General features: G+C 33.1%; 1 long non-coding RNA gene across 1 annotated transcript in view; it reads right to left on the bottom strand.

Moving 5' to 3' along the window:
* Positions 1–4856: 4856 nt before the first annotated feature.
* Positions 4857–12137, bottom strand: part of LOC138348361 (uncharacterized) — a 37408-nt gene continuing 30127 nt past the window's right edge. The window contains exon 3 of the long non-coding RNA XR_011220937.1: positions 4857–7802. This is a non-coding gene — a long non-coding RNA (uncharacterized lncRNA). The remainder of the gene's footprint in view (positions 7803–12137) is intronic.

The following is a 12137-nucleotide window of genomic DNA, read 5'->3' on the forward strand; positions in this document are numbered from 1 at the left end:
ATCTTTGAGCGGGTAAAAGAAAACTAAGTTGCGATTATTTATGTTTAATCCTATTTTGTGTAACAACACTAAAAATGGATAAGATAAGAAATGCTTAATGTGTCTAGAATGCCTACAATTAGACCAGGGTTCACATGGATTGATGCGCGTAGAATCAGAACTCAGAACCCTGAAGGAAGCCAATCCAACTAACTTGGGGAGTTAGTTGATCTAGAAAAATTTGGTTCCAGCCATGTAGGTATCTCTAATACGAAGATTTACTTGAATAAGTCTTTACCAGACATAAAAAGGGAAAATCATTGTTTTGGAGGGTTTAGGGGTAAATGGTCCTTTTTCAGGCTAAAAGTAGTATCATAATTACCATAAATATATATTTTTTTATTTTATTAATAAGGTGGATGGTCATTTTTTGGAGAGAGAGCCAAAAATGGGCTCTTGAAGTGAAGTCTTGTTTCACCAAAGTTCGAACCAAGGTGGAAGCAATGAATTAAAGTTGTTTTTATTTAAGTTGTTAAATGAATGTAATTAATTAATATTTATTATTCATTATCTGATTTAAAATAAAAAATAAATCAGGTTTTTATTTAATAAAACCTTATTTGACTAAGTCGTAAACTAGACTCCTAAGCCTAATAAAACTCCCACTCTGTCACGTCTATCTCTCAACTCTTACGTTGAATCTCTATTCTTTTTCACGATTCTCTCTGCCAAGTAGCTTCAAGAAAAGTAGGGAAACCAAATTTCTTCACACTTGAAGAACTCACAAACGAAAATTATAAACAAACAACTAATCAATCAGGTAGGCAAAGTGAAGATTTCCCGTCGAGTTTGGTGTTGAACTTTTGGTGTTGGACGTGTGTTTGGAGGATTTATTTGGGAAGAAAGTCGAGGTTTGAACGTGAAAAAGGTATGGGTTCTCTTCTCTCGTTGTCCCTTTCCCAAGAGGCCCCTAAGGTTTAGTATATTCAATCCGAAAACTAGAGTTGTTCCCCGTTGCATGTCCCTGTCACTAGCTCCCAATTATTATTAGGTGGGCATGTTTGCTGGTATATATTAGGTGTGTGTTATAATTTCTTGATGAATATGTTCATGTATGTTTGATTGAAATCGTATGAATGACAACCTATGTGTTCCAAAATTATGTCCATGTGTGTGCAAAAATATGACCGTGACTAAGTGTGCTCGGGTTAAGGCTAAAAAATTGTAATGTTATGGTTGTGATTTTACGTGCACAAACTTATGTAAATCGTGCATGTGTGTGCAAAAATGTGACCGTGACTAGGTGTTCTCGGCTTAAGGCTCAAAAATTGTAATGTTATGGTTGTGATTTTATGTGCACAAACATATGTAAATCGTGATGCTCGTAAGTGATGTAAAGATGCTTATTTGAGTGCAATTCTTTATCGAATGAAATTGTGAAAATGAACCTAAAGAAGTCACTAAAAACTACTTAAAACGTCTATACATGTAATATTAAAGAAGTGAGAAAATAGGCTGCAAAAATTTCCAGATTTACATGATGAATTTTGCTCAAGTTAAGAGGGTTCAAAATGTTGTGAAAAAAAAAAGAATTAAAACAAGTGAGGTCATGGAGGATTGACCCCGTGACTTCACCATGTTCAAAATCATGAAAATAAAAAAGTAAACAGAAATGTGGTGAAGGGGATTCGCACCATGGTTTTGGTGCTGGAAAATGATGTATGAAAATAAGAAATGCGAGGAGTTAGATTCTAACCCACAACCTCTTAGTCAATCTTAAGGAAAGATGAGAAGAAAATAAATGTGAAGCGTGGGGATCGAACCCACGACCTCTAGGCGGAAAGAAGAGTTAAATGAAAAATTAAGTGAGGCCGTGGGGGTTCGATCCCACAGCCTCATGGTCAACTCGAAGAAGCCATGAAAACAAAAGAAATTAAAATAAACAGGGGTTGTGGGGGTTCGATCCCACAACCCCTCGGCCAAGAAAGAGAAAATGTAAGGAGAAAGAAATTAAAACAAAATGAAGGTGTTGGGTCTTGATCTTGGGTCCCCAAGCCATGTGAACCAAAAATAAAATAAATGAAAAATGTAAATGTTGTCCAAGAGATTCGAAACCGGGTTTTCTTGCCCAAATTATATATTGATACATAATTCATCCGTGAATTAAATATTCAAAAATAATGTTGCCTGCTTTGATCGAAATCAAGATCCTGGTATACATACAAGATGCATAAGTCTTGTACCATATAATCTTTAGAATATATGAATCATTTAATCGAACTATGCACGAAGCCTCACGGCTTGTATGTATAGACCCATAAGTCTAGCATATTTCTAAAAATAAGTGAATCTATGATCTATGTAATGAAATTATGTAACCCTAGAAGGGTTAAGTAAGAGTATAAAACACACTAAATGGCCAAGTACATTGGCACATGATGAAATCAACAATGAAATGATGAAATGAACCAACAAATGGTGAAACGAACAATGAAATGATGCAACCCTAGAAGGTTTAAGTAAGAGTGTGAAACACACTAAATAGCCAAGTGCATTGGCACATGATGAAATGAATAATGAAATGATGAAATGAACAAAGAAATGATGAAATGAACAATTAAATGATGAAACCCTATAAGGTTTAAGTAAGAGTGTGAAACACACTAAATGGCCCAAGTACATTGGCATATGATGAAATGAACATTCACGTAAAATGGGGTGAGTAATTATGAAGAGTAAATGTGCTAATGTTAATGAATGTGGTGACAAAATGATATGAGGCTAATGTAAAAGATGAGAGCAATCTCAAATGAGCCTAAGTCTCTATGAACACTCTAATGAAAGTATTGAGATTAACAAACTTAATACTAATGATGAGATGAGAAATCATCTATTGAGCTGTGATGTCCTCATGCTAGAAGGCAGCTTCCATGATGTATGAGTTGAATGTAATGGAACTTTATACTGAGCACCGATAGACTAGCTATGAGCGGTGATGCCTTTTTTCGGGATAGGCAGAAGTTCACGTAACTCTCATGATATGAGACTGTCTGGCATGTCGGGTATGGGTCTCCTTATATCTCCTAGTCTTAGATCCTATAGTGACAATATAGGGATCTGGCGTGGTTCAATTCCCATGTACGCTAGCATGTTTTGGGTCACTTTGGCAGGTGATTTCACCTCTTTTTGGTGTGGGGGAGACAGTGGATTTCGTGATGCTCACATGATCTATGTAGGTTAAAGTTAAAGCTCCCCATGAATGAATGAGGCCAGCCTCAAATGATGCACATAATGAAATGAATGATACAAAAAGTGTTAGGATAGTATAATCAATAGGTGATCTAGACTTAAATAATGACACTAGGTCATTCTTGATAATTGCACAGTGAACCCGATGAAATTCTTAAACTACATCCTAGGTATTGCTGGTGTTTACACTAGCCTATGAATGAAAATAAAATGAAGTACATATGAACGGATGAAGCAAACACTGTGTTAGCTAAAGAAGGTTCCCTAGTTGAGGTTCCATATGTTGAGCCCTCATTTTGGGGATGTCTTGATGTCAAGTCCATGATTCCAAGGTCTCATGGCATATGAATGAATGATAAGAAAAATGTTATGTGCTATATGCAATATGTTATGTGCTATGTGCAAGATTATATGTATTGTGTGAGTATGATGATGCATTTTACTCTCATGGTATGACTTTTCTAATCGAAATTTTGAAAGTCCACTCGCTTTACTAATCCAATTTTGGAAAGCTCACTAACTATCCTAATCCCAATTTGGCAAGTCAACTGACTTGACTTTCCATAATCATGTTGTTAGGAAAGAGATATTCTTAGTCATGCATGTCCTTGGTACGTGCTTTCATATACCCATAATTAGTGCAATTGTGTACTAACCCTATACAATTCTACAATTTTAAGTGCACGCACAGGTGGACGCTAGAGCTATAGGTTTACGCTGAAACTACCCGGACGTGGAGCATTCATCCGGACTTGGTAGGACCTCATGATTTCGAGGATGCTTGCCCATTATATTCTAGCTTAGTTATAGGATTGAGCTAGTGGAGTATGTTCCACTAGCGTTTCTTTCTGCTTTTGTTGAGACATTATATTGGTGCCATTTTGGCAAGTATACATTTAATGCTATATTAGATTATTTCTTTCATTTGATGATCTTAATGTTAGATGGTTGGTGGTGAACAATTATGAATCTAATATATCGACTACTATATATTTAAGAAAGAAAAAATTTCAAATTTTCCGCTAAAATTAACTTAGATGAATTTAGAATGACGTCAGTAGGCTTGTCTACGACCTTTGAAAGGCCAACGACGCCGGTCTCTTCTGGGGTCTAGACTTCGGTCGTGATATTTTGTAACCAATCGAGTTTTTCGTCCGGGCGTCAATCCTGAACACAAATCACCTCCATCTAATTGGTCGATCAAGCTCTCTATATCTTTTGGTTGATCTAATATCTCCTATCTCAATTTTTAAATTAGATAATATAATTATCTCATGGTGATCAAGCATGAAATACTAAAACAACCATATAGAGTAACTTATAATGAAAATCAAAATTAAGTCAAAAGCCTTAACTAATCAACATTGAATCCATAGCTACAACCCCAGAACAAGAACTTTAGCTATTAATGTCTAAGAAAACAACAAGAAGAAAAGAACCCTAAAAAATGTAGACAACTTTCTATTCTTTATAATATCTCCTCATCTAGATTGATTAACCCCCTGATAATTATTTCTATGGACATTTTATAGATGTAGAAAATCCTAACTAAAATAATTGAGTTCAAAACAAATTGGGAAACCAAATCCAAGATGAATAAGATTTTTGTACGCTGATTCGCCGTCAAACTCTTTTGCTCCCTTCATAATCAGCCACGTGAAGGTAGAATTGCAATGCAATTTGAATTATGCTGATCTTTTCAATATATAAAAATATTAATAGAATAGTTAATTTGATCCACTATTCTACCTTCTTGATTTCCTTCTTTAACCTTACATATTTAATTTGTTTTAGCTTCAAACTTCTTCAACTTTATCCCATTTAATTCTACAAATAAAATACATTATTTAATGTTATCCATAAAATTCATGCTCAAAAGGAAAAATATAAATAATAAATATGAGGAAAGTACTGATTAAAAGTATGTATTTTTGCTCTTACATCACCACCCCACACTTAAACTTTTGCTCGTCAACATTAAAGCTCATCTCAAATAAATCAAAATAGGAATGTCGCCACTTTGGTTAATACAAGTAATTAGGTCATATACCAATTTCAAAACATCAAGTAGACTTCTCAATTATGCAACACATCCATATAAACAACAAACTTCTAACCTCTTAACCTCAAGGAAAGACTTTGAACTCATCAAATTTAAGCGTGCTCACCTATTCTCATCAAAGAAAGCTAATAAAATCACTTCTCCGTAATGAAACAAGTTACCTCAAAATAAAATAGTCCACACACACAATTAAAAAAAATTTGAATATAAATTAAGGAATCTATATCAAGAAAAACACTCACACTCGTAAACAAAATTCACATGTATGCACAAAGAATCATAGCCTTGGTCATTATGTACATCTCCACTCATTAAGCATGCTTGAATAGAATCAAGTAGGACTTTAACGGGTTGTAATATAGACTACAGGATGCGTAGGAAAACTATATAATAGGGACTTACACTTCCTTAAACATTTTGCAATTTCAAACTTCATCACCCATTATTTTCTTCTATTTGTTTTCATCGCTTTCTTGAACAATTATTTCACAAGTAATTATCATCATCTCAAGAATGTTTCGAACTTCTTTTTTTTAAGTTTTCCTTCATCGTATCCAACCTCTGTCTACATATTTTACATGTGTTAAGGTGCACAATGTCTTCGAAGGACCAGGTCCATCTTCTTTTGTTCTTTTTCTTTCACATTTTTCCAAAGAGGATTTTGTAAGAACTTTGTAGCCATCATTGATTACCTTTTCACTCAACCATCCCTTTTTTTCTTCAGATTTAACAATTAGAATAAGTCAATGCTACAGTGTTCAAGAAATCAGGGTGCAAAAACTAAGAATTAAACAAAAAAGTCAAGGCAAAAATATGGCTACAATTAAAAATCTATTGGCCACAAAAGTGCTAACTTGTGGTATATAATCTGAAAAGGCTAAAATTACAAGGAAAATAAAAAAAAACTATTATTATCTTCTTAACAAAGCAACACTTTTTATTTCATTTCAATATGCAGGGCAACTTCTAGTCTAAGATGCAAAACATGGAATAAATAAATTCTTACCACAAGTATCAATCAAGATAGATCAATTTCAATACTAAGAGAGACATGATCATAACAAACTACAAAATAAAATAAGTTAAATACAAAGTCACAATCATGAGTTTACATGTCAAAGAGCCTGCAATTTCCTTACGGATCAAGCATTCACAAGAAAATACTACTCAAAAATTAGATCTAAATAGGAAGTACTGCACCACTAAAAAGGGACTTTTCTTTTCTCTAACAAAAATGTATTCTTAAAAAAAAAGATATTTGGTTTGAAAGGGACTATCCTTAGAAAAAGAACTGAAAATGAAAGCCAAGGAAGCAATCCTAAAAAAAATAAAAGGCTTATTAAAAAAAGAAAAACTAGAAATTTATTCTTCCACACAGTTAGAAAGATGCTATGTCCCCAAAGCATCAGATAAAATTTATAACAAGGGTAAGAAAAACTCCCTAGAGCCTTTTAGGCCTAGCTAGTAGCACGTTCTCTTAATTTTCATCAAGGGTCGTCACCTCACACTTAGCTCAAACGTGCGCCTTAGCTCCAAATTTTGATACTCAGACTTTTCTAAAACTTGTAAAAACAACACAAAAGATGACACTAAAAAATTACATAAAATAAAAAAAATATACTATAAATTAGATTGCCTCCCAATAAGCGCTTAATTTAACGTCACAGCACGACACAAATAAATTCACCACTTTTCTTTCCACTTTGAACTTATGAATTTTACCCCTAACTTTGCATATATTTTTCATACTCCTCTAAAGCTAGGTGTTATAAAGATAAATGAACCAAGTAATTTATGTCGCATCTTGCTATTCTTGGCCCTTAAGTAACAAATGTCGTTTTGTCTACGTGGACTAAAAAATTTTAGAATGTAGAAGCCTTGTTCCTCATCAATACACTCATCCATCGGTTAAGATTTTATAGAGAAGTGTTTTGAATGAGATTCAAATTTCCTTAACTCCAAATCAACACTATTTAAAACATTCTCACTTTTGTACTCATTCTCAACATCGATATTAATGAATAAACTATAGTTAAATGATTGGAATTCCTCTTTTTGCTCCACTAGTTGGTCATAATACACAACAAACAGTTATTGGGCTTCAGAAGCCTCAATTTTTTGTTCATGTGAGTCTCTAAATCATGAATATTTTAGCCAAATTGATCGATTTCTTGTGTGAGTTCAACTCCTTCTTCGATCGGTTGGGTTGTCATGTATGTCAGTTCTTAATGGAGAGACTCTTCAATCTTTAAAAGTTGAATTTGTCCATGTATCCAATATTGGCTCACTATCTCTTTTATCCATAACTTTCTCCTTGTTGGGCCCCAATCTCTTATAATTCAGCTTGGGTTGTAATTTATAATTGAGGAATATCAAGATTATATTATAGTTCTCGATTTTTCTGTACCCTTCTGTACATTCAAATATTTCTCCACTGATTTTTGAATTAACCTTGTCCAACGTGTTTGTACATTCAAGTGTTTCTTGTTTTGGATTCTTTGCTTCGTTGTCCCTATCAACATCAAAAATAACAGAAGATAGGTGTTCAGGGGAAGGGAATAAGTTTTAGAATAACCATTCTAATGAATATACTAACAATCACATATATGACATAAAGTACTATAATCACCCTACCACGATTTAACCCAATCATCCGTATCAATAAAATTAGCAAATTATTTAAAGAGAGAAAAAAAATTGTTGGAAAAAACTAATTAAAGTTAATAAATAAAAATAAAAAGTATAACCTAGAAGAATAGGTAATCTCTAAGTCCCCGACAGTAGGGCCAAAAACGTGTTGCTCCCAATTGCACACTAAAAGAAAAGTGGAAATTACATGGAAATTTTCCTGGGTATCAGTATGAAAATTTGTAGAAAAATAAGTTTAATACAGATTTTCAAACTAATACCCAAGAAAATCCCCATGTAATTCACAATTTTCTTATAGTGGCACACGCAAGTGTACGCGGTCGTGTAAATAATATAGTGACTCTTAAAAGAACAAGATTATCGAACCCAAAGAACTTGTTAATTAACTAATTTACTAAGTTATACTAGTCTAATTATTTATTTAACAAAGATAAAAAAGAAGAATGAAAGAACGAAATAATAAATTTACTTACAATAGTTGGAAAATCCCAGGGCTACAACATATATTGGATTTCACATATCATATTTTTTGGCTTAGAACTAATTTTGGTTGTCAGGCTGCGGGTTTATAGGGTTAATTGCATGAGTCGGGCTACACACCTCTAGTCACCTACTCCGATTTGATACCTAACGACATAGTTGAGCGTAGATAAGTAAACTAATTCGTGAGTATTTATATTTCATCCTATTTCTTAACCAGCCGAGTTGTTCATCTGGGTGTCACACCTGAACACAAACCACCTCAATCTAATGGGTTGATCCAGCTTATACCTTCTGGTCGATCTAATCCCTCCTTTCTCGATTTTAAGATTAGACAATATACTTATCTAATGATAATCAAGCACGAAATACTAAAACAAGAATATAGAAACAACTTATAATGTCAACCAAAAATTAATTCAAAAGCCTTAAATAATCAACATTGAATCCGTAGCTACATCCCTAGAACAAGAGCTTTAGCTATTAATGTCTAACAAAAAAGAAAGAACAAAGAACCGTAAAAAATGTTGACAACTTTCTATTCCCTATAATTGATCTCCTCTTATACATTGATGTTCCCTCAAATAATTATTCCTATGAATTATTTAAAGATGTAAACACTAAATAAAGTAATTGAGTTCAAAACAAATTGGGAAACGAAATTAAACAGCAATAATTATTCTATACGCTGGTTCGTCGTCATACTCTTTTGCTCCATTCATAATCTGCCACATGGCAGCAGAATTGCAATTCAATATGAATACTGCCGATTTTCTCTTTATATTTAAATATTAATATAACATTTAAATTAATTTATTAAGTTGTCTGCTTGATTTCCTTTTTCAATCTTCCATATTTAACTCGTTTTAGCTTTAAACTTCTTCAATTTTATCCCAATTTAATCAGTACATATATAAAAAATAAATATGACACAAATAATGATTAAAAATATGTATTTTTGGTCTCACATTAGCTATCATGAGATTCACTATCCCAAGCTACATAATTCATCTATCCATGAAGGAATCATAAGACTCAATCTCAAGCTATTCTACCTTAACAAGCGTGATTCAGTTTAGGTCCATAAGTACACCTAGAATCCTTCTATGTGAGAGAACTTGCTTCTCCTAGCTTATTCATGTCATTGTGTATAAGAGAAAGAGAATATTCAATCAAGATCACCTCATATTGAATTTTACGCCCCAAAGTCCTAACAACAATGTCTACAAGCCCTATTTTCAATACTAGCTTCATTCTATGATGATCCATGTCTAATTACAATTTATTGCATCACTTTCATCTTTAGAAGGTAATTCTAGTCATACTTGATCATATAGGCTCAACTCTAACTTAATATATAATTACAATTGAATCGAAGAGAGTTTTTTTTATTTTTGATGAAATATTTTTTCACTTTCAAAATTTGATGAGTGCCACATAAATAGAAAAAGAATTAACATTAGTAACATATCATAACTAGAAACAGCTAGAATTAAACCAAGAAACTAAGAATAGTTTATTTTTTGAAAGAATAGGAAAAATCTAAAGAAAAAATTCTAAGTTTAAAAAGCGAGTTTTGGTCATTTCAAAGAACCATAGCCTCTAGCTCAGGATGAGTTAGAATAAGTTCTTCATATGGTCGGAAATCCCTTGAAAAGGTCCACCAAGTTTGCTCATTTTTGATGTCGTATGAGGGAGATATGCCTTTCAAAGTTTGGTTGTTGGACTGAGTAAAGACCAATCCGAATATTAATAAGGGTAAAGTGATCTTTTTATCCTACCATTTCCTAATTCGTTTTAAGGTTTAATTGTGGTAAAACTAGGTTTTAGTTCAGATTCGAAAAATATGTTTGATGCTTAGGGTTTTGGACAAAATAAAAGAGGAGAAGTAGAAGGGAGAAAGAGCAACATTTCACCAAGAACGCCTAGAGACTCTAGTGAAATTCATCGAGGTTGATCCCTATTCAAGTAGGTGAGATCTTTCTGTTTGGGTTCTTCCGCCCACATACCAATTTGATTCAATTCAACAAGCTTACAGTAGATTGAAAGATTAACATTGAAGTTCTTGATGAAAAAAACGTTGAATTCTTATTGGTTGAGTTGTAGTATTCCTTTGGTTGTTTGATTAATCTTTTTAACATGTTTTACGAGTATAAACTATTGGGTATTGAGGATTTTAGTGATCCTATGTGTTTGGGGTGGGAGTGGTATTGAGTATTGATATGGTGATGAGAGTTCATATTAACTCGGCAGTCCATGTAAACCATGTAGCCAACATGGGTATTAACAGGTCGTACTTTTTAGATGATCATGTGCGGTAAGCTAGTGGATTGACTAGGTTGAGGATGTTCTATGCGACGACAAAGTATAGGACAGTTCTGGGAGTGTGGTCGAGCCAATATATCACCACTTAGGCTCATAATGGTGGTTGTCAGTTAGAGAATCTCCCACAGAGTCTATATTACTTTCATATATATATATATATATATATATATATATATATATATATAACATGTGTCTTTACTAACTTTATATTGAGTTATGACTTCTTGTGTTGAGCAGAGTCAAGGTAAGTTCATTATAACTCCTTTCAAGCTTAGTGGTTGTTGTTTACAATTCCAACTTATACATTCAATGTACTAATGTCAATTGGCCTGTATTGCTTTATGATGCAAAAGCAGGTAACCGGGATCAGCATATAGTGCCTCGTTGATCTAGTTTGAGCATCCAGAGTTCGTGGCGAGCCTCCTTGCTTCCTAAGGACCCTTTATTGCTTTCAGCATTTCATTATAGAATGTTGAGGGGTTTGTCCCAGTATTCATCTTAGTAGTAGATTCTTAATAGACGGGTAGTCACACATTTCAATTTCAGTCTCTTTTATCTTACATGTCAAATGTTTTCAACTTTGAGACTTAAGTGTCATTTTGGCCAAGATAATTATTTAAAGTACTTTCTCATGAGAATGTTCCAGCTTTATACTTGAGTTGAGTTAAGTCTTCCGCTGAGTTAAGTAAGTTAGGTCAAGGGTTCGCTCAAGACCAGCAATGGTCATTGGGTGTCGGCCACGTCCAGGGTGTAAGCTCGAGGAGTGACAACATTATCATGAGAAAAAACGTAAAAAATAATATGAATCACAATAATTAACATCATAAAGGCATTTAAAAAGTTTGGTTTACTTTTATAAACTTTTATATGTGCCACATAAATTGGGACATAGATATCAATATTTGAAATTATGTAAAATATCACAAACACACTAATAACTCAAGATATTTAAACATATATAAATTTGGATGACTCTCCTAATTTCAATTGTGTCACTTAAATTGTGGCAAAGGAATAACTCATATTAGGTTCATGTTGTACATAAATTCCTATGTACAGTTTATGTATATTAAGGATGGTAAACTCAAATTCAACCCGCTCTACTTGTTCAAATTATTTAGGTCAATTCATCAGCTCAACCCTTTTTAATCCAACATATTTCAAATCATTAAAATTAGGCTAATATGTAAATTTAATTAACTCAAGAAAAATCTTGTCAAATATTTTTTAATTTTTTTTCAATTTGATATGTTATATATAGTCACATTAAACAAAAAAAATGTTATTAGGTACTAAAATAGTTTAGAAGAACAAATCAAATGATTGAGCTTTATAAAACTTGTTGAAAAACTATTTGAAATCACGGTAATCTCGTAGCTTGAGGCGTACCAGT

Source organism: Solanum lycopersicum, chromosome 1 (assembly GCF_036512215.1).
Source record: "Solanum lycopersicum chromosome 1, SLM_r2.1".
Lineage (NCBI taxonomy): Eukaryota > Viridiplantae > Streptophyta > Magnoliopsida > Solanales > Solanaceae > Solanum > Solanum lycopersicum.